This window comes from Emys orbicularis, chromosome 3, assembly GCF_028017835.1.
Source record: "Emys orbicularis isolate rEmyOrb1 chromosome 3, rEmyOrb1.hap1, whole genome shotgun sequence".
NCBI lineage: Eukaryota > Metazoa > Chordata > Testudines > Emydidae > Emys > Emys orbicularis.
Window position 1 is genome coordinate 137,638,946 of NC_088685.1, and position 7,395 is coordinate 137,646,340.

The 7,395-nt window shown below is 48.7% G+C and overlaps 1 protein-coding gene across 1 annotated transcript in view; it reads right to left on the reverse strand.

The window, feature by feature from the left end:
• LYST (lysosomal trafficking regulator) overlaps positions 1 to 6,566 on the reverse strand; it is a 156,408-nt gene extending 149,842 nt beyond the window's left edge. Inside the window, exon 1 of the mRNA XM_065400871.1 lies at positions 6,536 to 6,566. The gene's annotated coding sequence lies outside the window, so the exon portion shown is untranslated. The remainder of the gene's footprint in view (positions 1 to 6,535) is intronic.
• Between the last annotated feature and the right edge of the window lie 829 nt (positions 6,567 to 7,395).

Sequence of the window (7,395 nt, forward strand, 5' to 3'; positions counted from 1 at the left end):
GAAGGAGCAATCAGACATGTTAAGGCGTCTAGCATCCAGATGCCTTTCTTGAACCTCAGCCAGAGTCCCTCTGAGGCCTATGCGGAACCTGCTACCATCATCCCCAGTTCTACATCCTCCTCCCACAAACATCCTATGAGATAGCAGGGGGGAGAGTGGGGAGTTGGGTGTCCCTTGCACTCAACACCAGGAGAGGGTACAAGGATTGTTATTGCAGTACATCTGTAAGCAAGCTTTCCTTGTTTCTCTCCCCCCCAGTGTTATCAGCCCTTTTGCCCCAGGTTATCTTACTTTTCTTTGCTGTCTCTGTGTGTTTGTGTGCATAATAAAACTTAATGGATTGAGGAGAAAAGGCTCTTTGTTGGTGGGGTGGAGTTTACAGGGGAGAAAATGCATTGGAGGGTACAGTTTGGTAAGGAACACCACAGATAAGTGTCACATTACTCTGGCTCATTGCTGAAACTGGTTTTCAAAGCCAGAGACACAGAGCCCCTCGAGGTGCTCTTCTTATTGCCCCAGTGTCTGGCTGCTCAAAATTGGCTGCTAGGCAATCTGCCTCAGCCCCCCACCCTGGTGGGAACTTTTCTCTTTGTTTCATAGATATCATGGAGCAAACAGCAGGCAGCAATAACAATGGTTATTTGACTGGAGGTCTAACCTAGTAAGCGAACAATGCCAGCAACCTTTTAAAGGTCCAAAGGCATATTCCACCACCATTGTGCACTTGCTCAGCCTATGGCTGAACCGGTCTTTACTGCTGTCCAGACTTCCTGTGTACAGCTTCATGAGCCATGGGAACAAGGGGTAGGCTGGGTCTCCCAGGATCACGATTGGCATTTCAACATCACCAATGATTATTTTGCAGTCTAGAAAGAAAGTGCCTGCTTGCAACTTTCTGAACAAACTTATGTTCCTAAAGATGTGTGCATCATACACCTTTCCTGACCATCCCACATTGATGTCAGTGAAATGGCCCGTGATCCACCAGCTCTTGCAACACCATTGAGAAGTACCCCTTTCGGTTTATGTACTCTTCGGCAAGGTGGTCTGGTGCCAAGATAGGGATATGCGTTCCATCAATCACCCCACCGCAGTTACGGAAACGCATCATGGCAAAAACATCCACTATGTCTTCACATTGCCCAGAGTCGCTACCCTTCTTAGCAGAAGTCTGTTAATGGCCCTGCAAACTTGGATCACAACAGATCCCATGATAGATTTCCCCACTCCAAATTGATGCCCCACTGACCAGTAGCAGTCTGGCATTGCAAGCTTCCACAAAGCTATCACCACTCACTTCTCCACTGCTAGAGCAGCTCTCATGTTAGTATTGCTCTGCTTCAGGGATGCGAAAAGCTCTTCACACAGTTCCTGGAAAGTGGCCTTACGCATTTGAAAGTTCTGCAGCCACTGCTCATGATCCCATAGTTGCATAATGATGCAGTCCCACCAGTCAGTGTTTGTTTCCCGGGCCCAGAAACGGCGCTCAACCATGTCAAGGTGCTGCATGACTGTCGCCAGCAACTGCAAATTACTCTGCTCTGTGTCTTCCACCAGGGCTGCCCGCATGGCATCACAGTGTTCCGTGCGGCGGCTCGTGTATCAGCTGTGCAAATACTTCAGGATAAGGGGCGAAGTGTTTGTAATGCTCACAACAACAGTGTACAGCTGAGCGGGGTCCATACTTATCGTGCTATGGTGTCTGCATGGGTAACTCAGGCTTAAGAAAAAGGCATAAAAAAGGCTTGGTTTGTTGATTTCAGGGAGGGAGGGAGGTAAATGCATCATGGGAGGCTAACGCCAGGTTCCCATAACCACCTGCGCCAATGTTTTGGTCCCATAAGGCATTGCAAGCCCAACCCAAAATTCCATTATGTGCACTGTGGGATAGCTACCCACAGTGCAGCGCTCCATGCATCTATGCAAACCCTGCTAGTGAGGATGCACTCTGCCGACACAATGAGCATAGCGTGGACGTGCAAGATCGACTTGCCTAAATCGGAAGCTCAATGTCAACTTACATGAAGTCATCTTAACTGTGTAGACATGGCCTCAGCCACACAAAAAACCCTTCTCTTCAGGTGATTGTGCTTTTACTTCAAGTTGGCTGGCTTATCAGAGTGATAAGGAAAAAGTAAGGGTCTGACTACACTGCAATTAAAAACCTGCGGCTAGCCCAGGCCAGCTGACTCAGGCTCATGGGGCTATTTAATTGCAATATAGATGTTCAGGCTAAGGCTGCAGCCCAAGCTATGGGACTTTCCCACCTCACAGGGTCCCAGAACCCGGGCTACTGCCCAAGCCCAAACATCTACAACACAATTGAACAGTCCCTTAGCCTGAGCCCCATGAGCTAGATTCAGCCGGCACAGGCCAGCTGCAGATGTCTATCTGTAGTATAGACATCCCCTAAGACAGGGGTTCTCAGGACAAATTATTTGGTGGCCTCAGAGTGTGGCCACCAACTCTTGCTGGTGGCTGCTCTCACACTTTTTCCTAAAATACTTAATTAGCTTTAGGAAAAAAAAAAACAAATATGCACATATACACGCCCAAATCATTGTAATTTATTTACAGCTACCTAGTAAATCTGTTGTGAAAAGTGATACGTGTATGTTTGTTAATATCACTTTTCACAGCAGACTTACTCAGCCCTGGCAAGTTTGGGGACAAATTAAGCCCTGGGGGGGGAAAGGGGGGAGGCAATGGGGGCCAGGGAGGCAGTGGGGGGCCAGAGCCTGAAGCCCCATGGGCGGAGGACAGCCCAAAGCCATGCAGCTGGAGCCTGGGGCCTGCCGCCGTGCAGCCAGAGCCCAGGGCTGGAGCCTGAAGCCCTGTGGCCAGAGCCTGCCACCCCACCACCCCAGAACTGAAGCCCAAAGCCTGAGTCCCACTGCCCTGGGGAAGGTGGGGAACTCACCAGCTGCTCCTCTAGTGTTGTACCTTGGGTGTCTCCAGAAGGGGGCAGGGCTCAACCCCTATTGGCAGCTCCAGCAACCAACACCAAGGCAGCGTATCCAGGAGCAAGAGGGAGGGGCCACTGCTTCCCCCACCCCCAATTACAGCTCAGGTGGTTGTGGCCACAAGAAAAGCTGCTGGTGGGTGCATGCGGCCATGGTGGCCGCATTTGAGTAACGCTGCCCTAAGAGGCGAAAGCTTGAGTTAGCACAATTTGTCAACTGCTAACATGACCACTCTGTAGCATAGACATGGGTTAACACAGCTCGAGCGGCATTAGTTCTCTAATGCCAGCCCAAAATTCCCTCCTGAGTGCCTAGAAAGGGCAGACAAATTATCCCATAATTCACTGTGAAAGAATGCTTAGCCTGACTCCAGTTACACAAAGGGCCCCGGCCCCAGAAGACTTAGTACCACACCAGTATGGACAAAGCAACTCAAATATTGTTTTGCAGTGTTGCTGGCTGCTCTCAGTTGAGCTAGGCTAACTCAAGTCACTCAAGAGAACGTTGCAAAGCAGCAGCAGCAGGCACTGGAGTTATTCATGGGTGGAAAGGGGACCCAGAAGAAGTAGAGTAGTGGAGACCCTACTTCTTGCAGCAGCAAGGAGGCTCCGGAGAAATGAGAAGATACAAGAGACACCTTCAACAGCTGGAGATTACGTTTCCAAATGTGCAAGACTAACTAGCCAAAGATATATATAAAATATAGAATTCCAAAGTGAAGTCCAGGGACAACACCTTGGGTGGAAATTTCAGCATTTGGAGGAAATTTCAGCATTTGGAGGCAGAAGTGAGATTGCCTCAAGACCTTACTGATAGGAAGGCACCCTTGCATATTTACATCTGCCTGTTAGGTCTAGTTCTTAGGCTTAAAATCTAGTTCAACATTAGTTTTGTTAGTTCAACTTCTATCCTTTGATTAATTCTGCACCACTGTGCACACACAGAATTCATGTCCTCCAGAGATTTTTTTTTCTTCCGTAGAATATAGATTCTGCTGGAGAGGTGCTGCAGTTACACCTTTCACCCAGCAGGGGCTGCAGTGGCACCAGAAGAGGGCAGCCAGCCAGCAGAGAGGCTATGTTCCTCCCAGTGTGGCCAGGTGAGGAGGCATGGAGAGTGAAGCACATGGGGATGCTCAGGAGTTAGTTGGGTGACAGCACTGAGCCAGGGGCTGAATGGGAGGGGGGCTGCAGGGTCACACAGGGGCAGGGGTCAGCTTCTCTATTACCCCTGATTCCCCCAAGCCTTTGCACGGCTTCTAAGGGGTGCTGGAAATACATTTCTGTATTGGAGTAGTAATGCTTTAAACTACAAGTTCTGTATTAATATGACTAGTAAGGAATCCATTTGTCAAAAAAACATTTCCTGAATCTTTTTTGTCCGTATTATTATGAACATACTTGCTGACAGGTATTTTGAAATATATTACCAAAATAATTGAAACTGGCATGATTATATTGTGTTGTTTTGACAAAATATGCAGAATTTTATAGAATTGTAAAATATTGTGTGCAGAATTTTTAATTTTTTTGGCACAGAATTCCCCCAGGAGTAAACTTCAAGAGGTGTTCGGGTTGGGCATGCAAAGTTCTCCACCCAAGTTTTTACAAAAACGGGGAGGGCAGAATAAGAGGGGAGTTAGCATCTCTTGTCATAGTGTAACTTTAAACTGATACTATTAGAAAAATTCCATCAAACTATACAGTACTCTTTCATGCACAATTGTGACAGGTAAAAATAACATATTTTTCCCTTTACGCTATTTATGGTGCTCCGTGATCTTGAATAATAATTTACTGAGACCTTTTATTTTCATTGTGATAACTGTATGCCTACACTATGACTACAGGACTGTAAGATAAGACATGCACGCAGCGTAAACATATGCTAAAATATTGCCAATAGATTAGTAGGTATTCAATATTTACATTTAATATTGACACAGAATATCTTGTTCATTCTCTAACATGAACACATTGCAACAGGTATATTTAACAAGACACTCCATTGCACATGCTTCTTCCTTTGGGGAGAGAATAAGAGAACAAACAACAGATACATGTTTAGTCACGTGGCCTGATGCACTACTGGAAGTACTCAAATAATACAGTGATGAACATAGCATAAAAATCTAAATAGAATAAGACTCTTGTTCACATACAAATAGACTATTTAATAGACTGCTTATGACACTATTACGTAGGTGATGCTAAACCTAACGATAGCAAAGAAAATATTGAACACTGGAAAGATATAGCAGAGCCATCAAGGGAAGAGAGATATTAAAGTGCTCATGAATATATATAAGCTAAGGCCCAGTAAGTAACAAAGGAAGTGCCACTATTATGTAAGTATAACTTATTTGCTCTTTGGATTGTACAATACAAAAGATGTGAGACGTTAACTAAACCAATCTGATTATTTACTCATTTTATTGAAACTCGTCAATCAAATCATATTATGTGAAACAAAAACAGAATGCCTTAATAACACTATCTACCTAACCACATCTCAAGATACTGGGTGTGCATATCTCATACAACAGCTGGTGTCATCAAGAAAAACATGTCCCAAATATGCTGTGCTACCAGTTGGTTATGGAACTCTGTAAGGCCACTTAAATCGGCTAGAAAACAACAAAAATCAATACATGTTTCCTTGTAAATAACAATGTTGGCTTAGTCCAATATTTTAGTATCCTGAAAAACCTTAAAGTTTTCACTTTGAAGATGCAGGGGGGGGAAATGACTAAGTTTACAAAATATGGTGAAACCTGCACTAAGGATCTCCTTAGTTACTTCTAAGTAAGCATTGTTTTCTGTGCCCATCACTCTGTACCACTCTACAGTACAAGCGTGATGGAGAGGACTTATGAAACTGACAAAGGCTAAGAACAGTGAAGAAATCATCCAAAAGGGCTAAGGGAAGGGAGAAAGTCACATATCTAAGCTTTCCACGTTAATGCTATTCCTCCTGTAGATAAAGTCTTTTCTGTACTTAGTAACTGACTTTTGCTAATGCCTTGAGCGGTTACCCCCAGCAGCACTACAATTTAATGTTTTCGCTCTGCCTAAGAGCAGATGCTCACCGAGGCAAATTAATGCCATCGCCACCCGACGCCGCCACTCTAACTCACACAAACAGCCGCGGGGGACCGAGCTCCTTGATAGTCCTTATAGCACCAAGCTCAGCGCTGCCCCTGGGCTGAAGAGCCTGGGCCCGGGAACAGCCCCCCCGCCAGTCGGGGCCAGGGACAGCCGTAGAGGAACCGCAAACACGGCTCTGCCCCAGCTACCAACAAAGTTACCGCCCGCCCACAAGCTGCGCGGAGGGGAGGGGAGAGGCTTTGCGTGCCCCGGAGCCCGGGCAACCCCCCTCCCTCGCTACTCTGTGGGGGGGGGACCCCAGACTCAGCCAGACACCCCGCCCGCAGACAAGCCCCGACAGCGCCCCCCCGCCCCACACAGACCCCACCCCTCTGTTCCCCCCAGACCCGCACCCGTTCAGCTCCCCCGGAACTTTAGGCCCACACAGACCACCGGACCCTGCTCGGGCACCAGTCCCCCCCTTACCGGGTCCCGCCGCTGTCACCGCCGCGTCCCCGCACAGCGCCGGCCGCCCCGCTCTTATCCCTCTGACAGCGGCCGCCCGCCCTTGCCAAGATCCGGCCTCCTCCTGCCGCCGGCACCGGAGCCGCCCCCTCCCGCTCCGTCACCCGGGAAACGCAGAGCCCGCCCCCTGACCCTCCCCGCCCAGGCGACGCGCCAGACACCAATCAGCGGCGCCGGCTGCCCGCCAGAAGAGCACGTGTGTCCTGCGGGCCAATGGGAAACGCAGCCCCGAGCGTGACTGGAGCAGGGGGGTTCCTTGGGCGGGGTGCTCTCCTCTTGCACAGACCTGATCCCCTCATGCCCCGCCCCCTCGCCCTGATTCCCCCGCCCCTTGTTACCCCTCCTAGTCCCCTTCCCCTTGTATCTAGAGTCACTGGTGGGAGCAAGTGGGGACCTCGGGGCTGGGCTCCGCGCAGGGCCCGGCGAGGCAGTTTCACGGAGGGAGGTTTGCTGGGGGCACTTGGCCTGGTTTACACTTAAAGGTTTCTGCAGGAGACTAGTTCCGGTATGGCTGATCCCCCCACCCCCCCGGTATTATACCTGTCCAAGCCCTAGCGTGGGGCGTGAGAAAAGTAGGTGTCAGAGAGGGCTGCTTGCTACCACCAGCCCTCTTCAGCTGTTCTCTTGAAAAAAATCTTAAAAAGAGGAGTGTGTGTACCTGTGGCTGGATGAAAAATTAGTCATCTGTGTTTCCCTGATGATGTGGTCCTCATTGCAAGAGGAGGTGCAAAAGTTGCTAGACAGAATGGCATTGGAAGCAGAGAAGAAAGCTAAAGATGTCGCATGAAAAGACAGTGGTGACAGTCAGATATGTTGAAAAG